The sequence below is a fragment of the Manacus candei genome, unplaced genomic scaffold (genome assembly GCF_025592945.1).
Source record: "Manacus candei isolate 608988 ecotype Guabito, Panama unplaced genomic scaffold, ASM2559294v1 h1tg000034l, whole genome shotgun sequence".
NCBI lineage: Eukaryota > Metazoa > Chordata > Aves > Passeriformes > Pipridae > Manacus > Manacus candei.
This window is the reverse complement of record NW_026138082.1, coordinates 16121949-16137294: the sequence shown is the minus strand read 5'-3', so window position 1 is coordinate 16137294 and position 15346 is coordinate 16121949. Positions and strand designations below refer to the sequence as shown.

The 15346-nt window shown below is 37.9% G+C and overlaps 1 protein-coding gene across 2 annotated transcripts in view; it reads left to right on the top strand.

The window, feature by feature from the left end:
* The window catches only part of LIN28B (lin-28 homolog B), a 98460-nt gene that overhangs the window by 57962 nt on the left and 25152 nt on the right, over positions 1 to 15346 (top strand). The window lies entirely within an intron of this gene.

Below are 15346 nucleotides of genomic sequence, written 5' to 3'. Positions count from 1 at the left end.
CTATACCTAATTCATCAAGGATGGCCTTTGTGCCCAAAAGCTCTTTAGGTGAATTCTCCCTTTTTTCCTCATGCTATTGCCCAGCCCAGTAGCTGTAATGACTGAGACCAAGAGGATATATAGTTTGTGAAGGATCCTAGTAAAAACATCCTAACAGACAAGTTTTGCCTGCAGTATTTAATGGACAGAATGACTGAGAGGTGATGGCTCTCTTCCATTGCAAATTATGAAGGAAAGAGTAGCTTAGGAAAGACAGGGTCACCTGGAAAGGCAGTGTAGCCCACCTTTGAGAAATTTTAGATCAGGAACCTTTATTAGCTACAGATGAGCTCCACTTGTCCTCACCTCTGTTCAGAGGCACTTTTTTCTTGCTCCTCTTTTTTTTTTCTTTTTTTTTTCATTTTAGTTAAAGACTGGAGACAACATGAGATTTGGCCCTCTTTCACCCTCTTTGTAAAAGCTAAAGACCATAAAATTTATTGCTGCTGTAACAGATCAGAGTCCATAACCACAACAAGGAGAGACTTTGTAAGCAGGACAAAGCTTTCTTTTTGGTTGCTCCCCATATCTGGCCTTTCAGAGTTGTGTTGCATGCAATGGCTGTGAATTTTTTTTTTATTTTGAGCTAGGCTTCCAGTATTGTTCTTATTTAAACCATTGGTTTTTCCATGGGCCGTAATTATTTATCTGTTAGGGGTATTAGCATTGCCATTATTCTTGATGTTTCATACTTCAGCAGCAAATAAAAACCGCAATCATGCAGTCGTGATACTGTTGACCTGCTTGTTGCACATGTATATGAAGGAAGAAAGTCCTTGTCTCAAAAACTGTGAAATTTAAATGGACAGATTGTATGTAGACAGGAAAAACTACATATTGAAAGAGACAGGGATTTGTACAAATGTAGATATTTATACTACATAGTGTAGTTAATGCAGAGGAATCAGTACTTTCCAAGTGCAATTCATCTCATCCTAGGGAAGCATCTAAAATGTTGGGGTTGAATCTTTCCTTATTGCTGTTCCTCTTCAGGGGCTAAAACGGGACTCTAATTCCAGTGCTGTAGATGCTTCCCTTATAAGTCTCTAAAGTGAAGTAAGATGAATTCCACTTTAAGTCATGTTTTTTCATATCTGAAGCATAGAAAAAATTGAACCTGAAAAACAGTGCGAAGGGGTGATCTATGAGACAGTGTACTCTCTACTGTTCACTTGCCTTTAAAAAAGGAAAAACTCTAATTTGAATTAATTTGAATGTGAAAATGTGAGCAAAAACATCTACCCACTTCTGTCTCAGAATTCTTACAGTTAAGTCATAAGACACCAAAAAAGTCTGAAATTTGAAATATTTGAAGTAGCATTAACATTATTGCTCAGTGAGAAGCAGTCTGCTCAAAGAAAAAGTAGTTTTGAATGCCTAACCAATAAAAAAGTTGCATCTCCAACATGTAGTGAAAAGTTTCTTGATGATGGCTGTTGTACTGTGAGAACTGCTTCCATTTTTGAAAGCTAATTCCAACTTCTTGTGTTCATCTCCCTTTACGTTATCAATGTAATAGTGTGAGGGCCCAGGCTCAATGGATCCTATTTTGAATGGACTCTGTTACTCTACTTACTGAGAGGAGTTAGAGATAGAAAAGATGGGGGGGAAGGGAAAGGCAGCAATATGTACAGATAGGGAAGAAAAAAAGTCATGACACTGAGGCTACCAATGTTGGTAGATTTTGTGGGGTTTCCATGATAGACTCAGGGTCTCTGTAATTTGCAATGTTCTTCCTGTGGGGACCTGTGATAGTATGTCCCCTTCGGCCTTACTGTGGGCCACATTAATTGTGTAACATAGATGGGAAGTCTTTCTAGTTGTCACCAGTGGTATCAACCACTTGGTCATTCTTTCTCAGTACGAGGAAGGGAAAGTTTCTGTGGTCCATGTGGAATGAAGCTGTGGCTGTGAGCAGCCTGAGGCTTTAAGTTCCCAGACCTTACTTAAAGCTATTGTAATGCACATGTGTCTTATATATATACTTTTTCATAGTATCTAGAGTAATCTGGGCTAGAGGGGAGGTTTCTAAATGAAACTGAGCTGGGATTTGCATCTGACAAGTTCTGGGTTCAGAAGTGGTGTCTTATGGCAGAGATGCACAGTGGAGAGCCTGGTCTCCTCTACTGGAGGGGTTGAATGTGCAACAAGTTACATTGTGACAGGTTGAGGCTTCTTTTTAACAATGCCAAACATAGTGTGTTTTGCTTAGTTTTGGCAGTGAGCTGACACAAAAGCATGCTATGCTGCTCTCTGGGAATGACCATCTAATGTAGGAAAGATAAAGTACTCTGAATTCACACTTTAACCTGTGATTTAGAGTAGAATAAATGAAATCAGAACCTAGCCCACCATCTCAGAGTAAAGTTTTGAGGAGGGAAAAGAAAGAAAAAAATATGCTTTTTTTTTCTTTTTTTTTTTCCACCAGCATTCCTAGTGTTTCTGTGTCAGCTAAAATGAAACTGGGTAAACAACCATTTTATGGGTTGTAATTATTTATTCTTTAGTGCAGTACACATTTAAATAAATTTGGCTCACAGACTTTTGGCTCAATATTAACAAAGGTGCATGATTCTCACAGGACCAGAAGCTACAGTTATCTTTGGGACCTAGAGGTATTATCCAGGACCTGTAAACAGTCCTAGTAGGAGCTTGAAGTTGGATACTTCTTCAGCAGAGTGTCTGTAGTGCTGTATCTGCTTGGGTTGGCCCTTGCTCCATGTGGAATATTTTGGGAGAGACAAGAAGGATGACTTTTTTCTCTTTTTTGATTTTGAAGTCTTTACACCAAAATGGAAGCAATAAAGTAAAACAAGAAGGGAGGGACAAGAAAGAAATAATTAAGGGTATAGCTCCATCTCACAGTTTTAATTTATGACATTTCAGTCCTCAGTTTCAGTCCTTTGCTAACATCACACTCATGGCAGGGAAACTTTCTAGCATGAGTGACCTGTATCAAAAGTGGTTTAGATTTGAACATGTAATAAATAAGCAGTACATTGTGAGATTTGGGGTTGATTTCACTGTTTTGGTTTATAGTGCAGCCTTGCAAGTAAACAGTGAGGGACGGATTTGGGAGCTCAGTGAGCCATTGCCACTGGATAAACGATGATGCTGAATTATTTTGTGGGAATATGGCTTGTGAAATAACTGTGTATTTCTAGCTCAGTTGGCTAAACAGTAATGAGCACTGCAGCATTGATGTAACAGCTCAAAAGCCTTTTTCCAATGCAGATATCTACGAAGGAGGAACAATAAGAAAATAAGTGATTTTTTTGTTTGCCAGTAACTCTTGAGCATGACCAAAAGCGTAATTTTCAAATGAAGAAAAACATAGTTCTAAACCACTGACTGGGGGGGAAATACAGCCACTTAGGGAAGGGGGGTGTCTATAATTAAATAGTATATTTCTTCCCTGATGAACTGTCACTTAAAATTTGTTTGTGTCTGAGTTAGTCAGAAAATGGTTTTAATATCTGCAGACATTCTGTGGATGATCTGAAGTCAGACTATAATAAGAAAATCTTAATTCTTAAACAGCTTTTGATCTCCACAAACAGCCACTAAAGTGGTATGATGCAGACAGAGATGACATCGTGGTCAAGTGCTGTGGGGGACATTTGAATTAAAGTTAGCAGGACTGGGAGAGCTAGTTTAGGACAGCAAAGTTACATGATACTAAGTTACTTTGGACTTGATATTATATCAATTCCATCTCTACTGACTGAATCACACTCAAGCGTATTACCTAATTTTCATAGGAAAGCCTCCTATGCCTTGAACCAAGCAGATTTTTGTGAAGGAGATGTGAATAATGGCAGTGGTATGGACTGGGAAGGACAGACCTGAACTAGTACCAAAATAGGAGAAGCGCATAAAACCCGTGCTTATCAGATGGATGGGGCCAATGTGGATGGGTAAAGGGAAAGCCTGTCAGTCCCTTCTCCTGGGAGCTAGGAAGCAAGGCCAGGCTTGTGGTCACTGCACATTACTATGGCAAAGGGAGGCACGTCCACTATTGCCCTTGACCAGCCCCAGGGACCCGCTTTGGGCAGGTCCTGAACAGCACCAGGGTGAAATGGGGAGCAGACAAAGCGAGTCAGCCAACCAGAGAAACAGATGAAAACTTCAGGGAGTTGTAGCCTTTGGCACAAAATGGTGTCAGTATGTCACTGTCAAAGGGTGGAATCTTCCTGTTCCTCTTCAAGGTAGATTGCGTGCACAGTTCTGCTGTTTTTCTGAAGAGGAAGCTGACACAGAAGTAATGCAAAAGGTGCATGGCTTTTACACTAGTTTCTTAGAAATACAGCCTTGCAAAAGGAGCTTACTCAAGGATGGTGTTTCAGCAGTTAGAACATGAACATCTCCTCACCTAGTATTAGATGGCAAGACTTTCTTCATTCCAGTTTTAGTTCTTGCTTTTCCATTTTTCAAGCATAGGGCATTTTCTTGATTGTTTGCTCTTTTCCTGCTTCATAGTGATTTTGTTGGGTATCTAGTTCCTCTTTCCAGTGATGTCTGAGACACCCTCTTAGGCTTAGAATGCAAAGACTGCCATCATTTTGTTCTGTTTGAGAAAATTGTCACGTGAAATGAGGTCCCTGTGGCCTGCTATCTTTTTTCCAACAAGGGCATATATTTAAGGAGAGACCATAAAAATAGGGAGGTATTGGCTTCCATCTCTGGCAATTGCTGGTTTAACCATTTCTTCAATATCAACAACTAATCTGCAAAAGACAATGATGAAATGTTAAGTACCTCAGTTTGCTGGATGCAACTTCCTTTTGGATCCTCAAGCAAAGCTTGATATTATTTGTGCAGAATTTTAGACAGTTAACAATTTGCACATTTAGACAATAGGCTAGAATGGGGATAAACACCAATCTATGAGATGTGCTTTCTTACATAATTCTAGGATTTATATTTGCTGACTGTGCCACATAAACCGCTAAGCTGGTATGAACTGCTTGTAACAGGAACAGCAGAACACTGCTAGATAAACAAAACAAGCAAACAAAACCCCCACAAACAAAACCAAACAAACAAATAAAAGAGGCTGAGAGCTTTGAACTACTCCAGTACTTTAAGAAGGTTTTATCTTTGCTGGACTGCAATCATTAGGAACAAAGTTTTTCATCCTTGCTCTTTTTCTCAGGCTGACAACTTTTTGGAAGGCTTAGCAACATTTTGTGTTTTTCCAAGAGTGAGATAAAACCAGAAAAACAGAGAGCCTTGTTAATAATGTTAAAAAGTAGGTAACTTTTAAAAATAGCTGTGGATTGGTACTGTGGATTGGGGGTTTGAAAGCTGGCTTGGAGATGGATCAGAGTCTAGGGCAGGAGGTTAATCTTTGCTCGTCTTTGTGCAGACCCATCCAAGTCTTAAGTTAGAAGCCTCTGAAAAGTGTTACTGCATATATTCATTAGACAGCCCTTGTTAAAATCTGCATCATCCGTGTTTAAATGGAGCTCAGGAGAGCTTCACAGCCCTCCTGCATAACAAACACACAGTGTGCTTCCAGGACTCGGTCTGTCTAGTCTGATGAGAATAGAATCAGATCTCCAAGACCATGTATTTTCTACATGAAAAAATGAAAGGAAGGTGGCTTAAGGGATGAAAGAGAAAGCAACTGCCACTGCCTGGTATGTACAGCACCCGGTATCTATGGACCATACACTATTTGGCAGAAAACAGCAAACCACAACTAGCTTCTACTCCCAGATCCAACATACAGCATTGGGAGCTGCCTTCCTCAAAAGATAATGGATTTCTCTTCCTGTCTAATTCTGGAGCTCAAACAGTGGGGAGCCAGGAGGTGGAGCTGAAAGATCAATGCTTGCACATTTAGGCAAAGTATAGAAATGGTTACAGTTGTGTGTAACAATCTAATATCACTGGAAGCTTGTATTAAGAACAGAGTAGAGCCTGAAGAAAGTTGTCTTTGATATCTGTTTGTATACATGTACAGTTAAGAAGAAATAGGCCCCAAATTTTTCATAGTGTTTATAATAAGAAATCCAAATCTGATGCTAAAGTAAGTAGATACAATTCTGAAAACATACAAGGAACAGATGAAGTGAGTAGGAAGGTGTCATTTTTATGCAGGCTCATGTAGAGTAAAGCTGTCCCTGCACAGCAGATGGGTTTCTTAAGTACATACTCTGTTCTGGAATGCAGAATATTTTTCTTTAATTGGATGTCTCTTTTAGGCCTTGTGTTTTCTGACTCTTCCACTCTCATCAAGGGATGGGCTTTCTCTCATTTAGAGTAAAGTATCAGCATATATTTAGACTTTTGCCTGTACTGATATACCTAATGATCCCACTTCATTCTTACCTGTAGTAATGATTCCCATATCTGAAGGAATTTAGAGGCATGAAAGAATTGAAAACTTTACTCAGTTTAACAGAGATTATGCACAAAGTCAATAGAGTATATGTTAGAAGTATTTCAGTAAATAATTTTCAAAACATCATTTCTGTTTCTAAAAAATCTTCTTAATATAACTGGCATCTTCTTCCTTAATTCAAATTTCTTTCTCACTGTTTATGCATACATTTTCAGTAAATCCTAACCTCGTGCTTTGAAAGTAGTAGGGAAGAGAGCATTATTTGAAAAGATTTCCCCTATTATGGAAATTTCTGTGTAAGTTGATACTGATCCTGACTACAGGCTGTGCTGATTTCTGATCACGTGACATGCTATAGCTATCAATGAACTGGGAACAGACCTGCTCACAGGATGAACTATCTTTCAAAAAGGTGCCCGCTGTCTATGCTGTATTTTACTACAAACATATTTAGTGTAAATAGTTAAACCCCAAATCTTCTATTTTAGAAAAGCAGTTGCTTTTTTTTTTGCTTTTTTTGATGCGTTACACTCCAGCATCACCTAACAAACATACTCAAAATGTGTAATAAGTATATAACACTGAGGAAAGATTATAATGGTGATTCCAGATGATGGAAAAATTTGCCATATAGTTTGGCCTGTTGAAAAAGATACCAAAAACTTAAAGGCTGGAGAAAAATGAATTATAGCATATCTCCTAAATCAGATATTCCTGAAACGCTGCCTTTGATTTAATGCTGTTGATGAATCTGAAACTCTTCAGAAGGAATAAAAGTTCTGGAGCCCTTTAATTTCAAATTAATAAAGTCTGTGCAGTAATATAATTCCAGATCACTACGGCTGTTTCTTTTATTAACTGTGGCTTCATGTTTCTGTCCTTGACACTTAAAGATCAAACCTACTTAAATATGAATCATTTAAAATATGAATTTACTTCAATATCTTATTTTGCCAAGAAGCTTACCAGCTCATTATATAAGAGAAATGTGTCACGGAGGTAGTCATCTCCATAGTGGTGGTGCAGGCACGCCAATGCTGTTCCCACTGTGCACCCCCCCCATTCCCAAAAGTGCACCTACAATGTGCTAGAGCACTTTTCAAGCAGGTAATAAGACATAGACTATGTCCTGAAAGAAATCATGGGTTTAAGGGAATATTTACACCAGGAAAGGTAGATTTATTTCAGGGGAAAAGTACGAGTTTAAGCCACCCCTGCACAGCGATGTGGCATCCTCCATCCAGAAGTAGCAAGACTGAGTGGGACTTTGCAGTTGCTTCTTGTGGTTATGGCAAGCTGTTCAGTGAAGAGACAGTGCAGCTCAAATAGAAATGCTGCAAGAACAAAAGGTAGGGAGAAGATTAGGAAGGAGCAGGAATATGAAAACACAAACACAGGGGATATGAGGAAGGAGATGAATGAGAAAGGACGTGGGTAAGGGAGGACAGACCATTGTAAATGGTGTCAATATGAGAAGCTCAAGAGTTTTTTCAGGCTCCAAATGGTTACCTCAAAGTTGGGAGTTCAGGCAGTCTTCAGGGACTGCAGAGAAGCCTGAATCCCCTTAGACACAATCAGGGATTGAACTGAATTTTCCTTCATTTTGAAAGATTGCTGCAAGTCAAGAGCTAATGCATAGGGAGCTGAGGCACAGGTGGGATGCAGGATCCTGCTCTGCAATCTTGTGATGACTGTGGTAATTCCAGCAGATCTGGGAGGGACTTTTTCCAGTAGTTGCTTATTTCATGTTTCTCATTTACCAGGAGATGAACATGACATATCTGGAGGTGGTGAGTTTGAGCTTTGCCCTAAATGTATCAGGTGCTATAAAACAGTAAGTGGTCTGTGGGCTCTAGTATTTCAAATTGGGCACCTAGAATAAGACTCCCTTGGAAAATTATTTTGGCTTTTTTTCTTATGCTCCGGAATACTGTGCATTTCATTGAGACAATGAAACCACACAATTTCATAGAGATATCTCAAAGTAATTAATATTTGTAATGTGTTAAGAGATCTTAGTGAAAGCCCCCAAGTCAATACTTCTTGTGTTCAAGATTTAGCTGGATTTAGTGGTGTGTTCAAGCGTTGAATTGAGTAGGCCAAAGAAGAATAATGCAATAACTTACATTTTGTACAGCAAATGAGAAAAGATCATATAGAATTCAAATGTTAGTTCACAGGCTGTTACTACAGTGTAAATAGTTTCCTTCTCTTTTCAATGCTGAATTTGTAGATAACGGGATTTGTAGAAATTAGCATGCATGCTCCTCTCACTAGCTAGGGGATTTGGACTAATTTTTGTTTGAAACTGTAATGTGATACTGTAGGACAAGGATGAAGAGACTGGTTTCAAGGAAGAAGTTGCACGTATGTATGTGCGCAAGAAAGAGCAAAGGTGACTGTGGCTGAGCTGGAGGAACAGCGAGCTGAGCTTGGCATTTGAGAAGAGGGAGCTGGGTTTGCTCAGTAACAGACTCGTGGAATGGTTAAGGAAGGAAGAGTTGTGAAGGTTCACTATGAAATATGGGAGTGAGCTAAACAATTTCTTTTCTTTGATCTCCATTCATTTATAATCTTATTGGGTGTTGAGTCTCCTGGCACTAGAGCTTTTACAATGAATAGGTGAAAGTACAAAAATTGATTTAAATTGCACTGATCTTATGTTGAATGGCTTTCTTTAGCCTAGAAGTCACTTGGAATTTTACTCTTTTAACTGTTGGACAATTTAAATGCTAAACATTTAATTTACTTCAGTCAGCTCTGAAAACAATAGTAAGCTACAGACTGCTCAATTAATGTTGCAACAGCCTTTGCATCAAAGTTTAACCAGAATGCTTTGATTTTTTTTCAATGATAAATGGATATATTTTCACCAGTATAGAAAGCTGAAATAGTTGTGCTTCAAATTTAGTTTCAGATTTGCTAGTGTTTAAAATTAGTTTCTCTGCCTTTTTGATGTGCTAAACTAATAATGTAAAACAACAGAGACTGTGTGTAAGTCTGGGTCTGCATAATGAGTTGTACTAGGGAATTATGCAGTGTTACTTCTTCCATCAATGAGAAGAGATCATCAATAGTTGCAATAGGATTAGAAGTTGTGTGTAGCTCAGATGTAAGCCTATTAATTTACCTTTTTAAAGGTTTCATTTTATTTACATTCTTTTCTCGAGTTAGTTTTTATAAATCACTTCATTCTAGTAAGTACATGAAAAATTTTTAATTTCCTGTTGATCAGACTAATTTTTTCAAATTTTCGTGCTTCAGTATATTTTTTGGAGAATCATGGCTAGCTGCTCAAATAATAACTGCTAGAAATATGTGCCTACATCTCCTTCTAATAATTACTTAAAATGTGATAAGCACTTTACTTTCTAAGTCAGAAAAGAATTCTCAGAGTGTTTTAATTTACTTCTTATTAACTAGTTCAATGTGATTTTATGTTATTAAATGTGGGAGTATCACTTCACTTCTGGAATTTTTGCCCTTGTGTGCATTGTGTAACATAAAAGTTTTATTTGGAGCTCAGAAATAATTTTATCAAATGTTTTGTTCTTGTTATCCCTGTATTTCTAACTCCCTGAAAGTTAGAGCTTCCTGAAGTTATCTTTCTCCTTTACAATTTTATATATTTCTTTTATACATAGAAAAGAAACAGCTGGCATTTTTTTAATGAGCTGTATGCTCATTGACCAAACAAGCAGCAAGGAATCTGTTGTATAGCTGATTATTGCAAGAAAATGAGGTAGTAGTCTCACTGATAATCAGTAAAATTTGTATAAACTGGTGCTGTTTCATTTTCTGAGTTAGTTAATCTCATACTTTCACCCTCACAAGAAAACAAATTGTGTTTAAAAATGCCTAGTGTGGAAAAATGGTACTTTCAAATGTAGAGATTAGAAACATTTAAAACATACATATCTGTGGTTAAAGATGCCGACTCCTAATTCTCCCCTGTGCAGAGCTTTCCTTTTTTATCTTTGAAGTTCAGTCATTATTCCATGTCAATGCCATTGGTTTATTTTTGTATCCTGCAGAAATTAATTCAGACTGTTTAGATCCAATCTTTTTAGAACATTTATGAATGTAACTTATCAACAAGTTTACATTTTATGCAGCCAGTGGAGCTAGATTTTGGAATTTGCTTTTTTAGTGGTTCTTTTGTGGAAGAGAAATCTTTCAGGCATGAATTGATAGTCCAGATCTTTTGAGGTCTGCCTGTGCTAACCTATGACCTCTGTTCTTAGGAGGTCAACATCTGAGGGCAGGAGATTAAGGCAGTTAAAAGATTGGAATGGGAACTGGAATGGAAAAATTAGCCAGCACATTTTGGGTGGAAAACATCAAAGTCATCAAACAATTTGCTTATTTTAAACTCAGTTTAAGAGTAACAAGCTAATTGTACTGTGTTTGTTGACGCAATTTATATTATTTGAGAACATTAACACTGAAGAATTTTTTTTATTGGAGAAACATAATGATTCTTCAGTATAGATGCACTATGTATTTTGTTTACTAAATGCTTTTTGGCAACATTTTAAAGATAACTAAGAATCTGATCATACAATCTGTATGCACTTAATTAGCTGTATTTCTTACAAGCAGCAATAGTAAGTGCTGTGGAACCTGAATCTTGCTTGTGGTCTGCTGAAGACCCCTTGCTGTCATTGGAGAATACAGGTGCCCTCAGTACAACAGAAGGAAGACTTATTCCCATATTAAAATTTTCCAACTCCGATGCTTAAAATCATGTGTAAGCATCTCTTTTTGTTTCAGCTTTTCAAATGTAAATTCCTTTCCAATACAAATTTTTGACCAATAAATGTTCTTTTATAGATTATAAATTGACTTAGAAGAAAAGACAGCATTGTCTGTTTGTTCTTGTCTGACATAGTTCAAAATTCATTAGTGTGTGTTTTTAGAAGAGTGACAACTTCATCTTTCATCTGTATATTGATTTCAAAGACGTTATTATCTAGAAAAAGACACCTTCCCACATCTGAACAATTATGCAAGTTTAAGGATCTGTGTAAACAATCACGTCTTTGTCTTGATCGTTTAAAGTGCAAATCACTATCATTGGCAAAAGCCAAACTAGTGTTTCAGGGTGCAAACCCACCTAGCAGGAGAGAAAGCGAAAGTTGCAGATACTTCTCAGCTCAGATTCTCATTAACAGTGTATGGATTATGGTACTTCTATAGGTATGGCTACTAATTAAATTACAGTACTATAATACCGCTAAACTCAAGCAGACAGCCATCTGCAACCCTCAGTCTAACCTCCACATGTTATTATTGTTCTTTTGATAGTGAAGGATATGAGATTTAAACCCTTTTGCAAGCTTATAAATTTCCAAACTATTCCTCTGAAGGTTAAAACCTTATTTTTGCAACTTTTAGCCCTGATTTGCACCAGAAGGAAAATTGAGCAAAATTATCATCATAATTTATTTCTCTTTCATGGAAGGAAAAGAAGGGAAAGCAGGAGGAGCTGTTGTGAACTGCAGCAGCCCATGGACTGTTCCCAGGATGCAGCCACTGCTTTGTTTCCTTCCTGCCATTTCATTGGGTTGGCTGGAGAAGCTCTGCCAGCTGCAGGGATGGCCATGGCTGGCTGTGCTCCACGATCCTGGTGGTACTACTGCTACTGGATATGTCCTGCCTCCTCGGTGGTACTGGCACAACTAGCTAGCACAACTAGCTCTTGTGTCCCTGGGAGTACCACAGGCATAGGGAAACAGCATTTACAGGGGCAGGACCAACCCTGACAGCTATTGTATCTTGGAGATCTGTTCCCTGTTTTAATTTTTGGGTTAAAATCGGGTAGCTTCTGATCAGCCATTCTGGGATTCTTGCTTGTCAGCATTCTCTGTGGTTAAATAATTGATGGACAGAGAGCTAGTTCTGCTTTACAGAATGTTTTTGGTTACCCACTTTTGAGAACACGTGAATCCTTTTGAAGAAACAGAGAATGTGTTAATTAATACAGAAAAAAGTTAAGCAACTACCAAGACAGTGTGCCTGACATGACTTAAGACAACTTTCTTGTTTGCCTAAGCCATTTCTATACCTTTCCTCTGTTCTGTGTGTTTAGATAGTAAACTCTTCAATGCAATCCTTCTTAAAACATATAATACTTAAAATCACTGCCATTTTTAATTACAATAGTAATTGTAATTCTTGGCTATTTGAATTATTAGAGAGCAATGGTACACACAAATTTTTAAATCCAGGATTTTTGTTGGATGTGTGTACCCTCTTATTTTGTGATGTTTGATGATTCAAGCATCCTGTCCACAAGCCTGCTTTTCTTAATATCTTTTGCTTACCCTATAAAAGTAGTCTAGAGATACCTGAGATCTACAGGTAGGTCTAGTGGAGAGCGGGGTGCTGGAGGTTTTTCATCCTTCATTTATTATTACATCAGTTCTAAATGTACTAAGAACTGCCTCCAAGTTTTATGTGCAGTAGCTTGCAGGGCAGAGTAGACTGCTTGCTGAATTTGCAGGAGGGGTAATTCAAAACTCAAAGAATTATAATGCAATTTTTGAGTTACTTAAAAATTACATTTGAATTCTTATGGTGAAACCCTGCTTTATTTTTGCTTGATCTTTGTGAGAAATAGCTAGAGAATATTTCCTCAGTTCCCTCACATGTTCTTTTCACAACAAAAAACACTGCAGAGCTAGACAAAACTGATTAGAATTACTGCAGATAATATTTTCAGGCTTGTGTGTTTGTGAAGGTTAAAATTTCTGGCAGTGCAGCTGCACCAGATTCCTGACTGCAAGCCCCCAGTGCTCTTGGAATCAGTGTCTCCAAATGTGCTCTAATTTGCCTCAGCTGAGTCACTTCCTTACTGTGAACTGCCATAAAGAGATTATTACTTCTGCTTTGCTTTCTAGGGTTTAGCCTGCACTGCCCCCCTCCTTTTCAAAATAAGAACTCATCAGAAAATACCTTTTGTAGTAATGCAGTTGAGTTCAGAGAGTTTCAGAAATCTGGATTATTGGTAGCCTTTTTTGTTTAAGGGACTGTTGGGGTATGTGTTCCTCACGTATTTCTAGCTGCCAATTTGAATGAGAAGCCAGCAAAAAAAGCATGTTGGTTTTTTCTGTAAGTAGTGGCTGTAGTTGTTTCCAGCTGCCAGGTGAATGTGAATGTCTATGAGATCCTTCAGGTGATAGCTATCCATAAAATCTTTAGAAGTATATAGTGATATGTCTAAACTGTTCTATGTAATTTTTCTTAATGACCCATATTTCTTGCTTAATTCTTGCATAAAATATGAATGAGTCAAATTTGAAAGCTTTTGAATTTGTCATAATAATAAGTCTTTACACTAGTATAATGTTAAGATGATTTTATAGAAGATTGACCTTAATTGTCAGGAGAAAAAAAAATATTAAATTGTTGTATACATGTATTTTATATACATATATAGTATATGCGTAAATGTGTATACAAAAGATTTATGAAAGGTTGCCTCAGCTGCCTTGAAGAAAGTGGGCACCAAAAGGAAGATGACTTAATAAGAGATCGGTTCAGTATATGTTGGCGACCTCCTCAATTACAAAAAATCCCCCACCAAACATCATTTATAATTGCAGGGTAAAATTAACAGGAACTATTAGTGCTTCTTTCTTATGGTGACAGTGATCCTCTCTCTCTGTGCCCAGGTTCAGCCAGGTGAGCTTGGTACGAGTCATCATGGCTAGGCTTCGGGAACGAAGATTTGGGAAGGGCTCTACCCACATTTGCTACAAGCACGCCGGTGACTAAAAAGGCCAAAATGAGATAGACAAGTCCAGTTGCAAAAGGCACAGCAGAAAGACTCCTTAGGTGGTGTCGGCAAGACACAATTCTTTCTGCGTTGTCTTTTCTCCTCGAGAGTGATCCTGCGTGCATTCTCAAAGGAAGCAGCTGCGTTATAGATGGTGTGTCTCCAGACCTCCCCATTGGAGGCCAGAGTAGACCAGTTATGTTGATCAATATGGCCAAGTAGTTATGTAATGAAGTGACACTGTGGAATGGGAAGAATCCTGGCTTTGTACCTCAGTTTAGTTTGTTGCAGTTGCTGGTTAGCTAAGATGCTGTGTTGACTGGCTTCTCCTAAAAGATGCTTCATGCTCTACTTTGGTAGGATATCGTCCTCTAACCAGCCAACAGTCCCCTCTCTGTGTCTGTGTAGTCAGTGTGGCCACTGCATGTGCTCCTTTCACCTGGTTGTCTTTGATGGCACATCCTAGAGTGCATTGTTTTACGTATTTCCCTTTTGCAGTATGAGGTATTAGACAAAATGAAGCTGTACCAATGTAGCTATGTTAGCTTGTTCTCATTAGGCCAAATAACAACAGAATAACAATGTCATGACGTGCCCTTTTATCTTCTACAATTTGCCCATGTAAGAAGGTCAGTTGAGAGTTTTCATAAACCTGCAAAAAGTTCTTGCATTACAGATTCTTTTTGAGACTGTAAGTGCATACGTATAGGAAGGTGGTATTAATACTGGAAATTAATTGTGACACTATATGCATATGCACACTAATCACTGTAGTGAAACATCTGACTGCTATAATGAGATACTGTGTTGTGAATGGGATACCACCATGTTCCCCTTCTATGGTAGCAGGTGGTAAATTTGCTTAAGCTTGCATATTATGTTACGTTGTAGAGCACTGCAGTTTGTGCGTGGCATATTAATCCATTTTCATTAAACTTGGAAATGTTTTCTTAAAGCGGATTCTCATTTAGTTAAAAAAAACAAACATTCCACAGAGACAGGCTTATGTGTCTTTTTTATTACTATTATTTAAAACAAATATGGTGGGTTTTTTTTTTTAAAAAGGCACTGGTTTATTAAACGATAGTTCATCAGTTTAAAAATCCTTATTTCTTTGAAGTAGCCAGCTGTGACCTCTGAAATGGTACATTCCTACGAGTATGTAAAAGCTAAAAGTG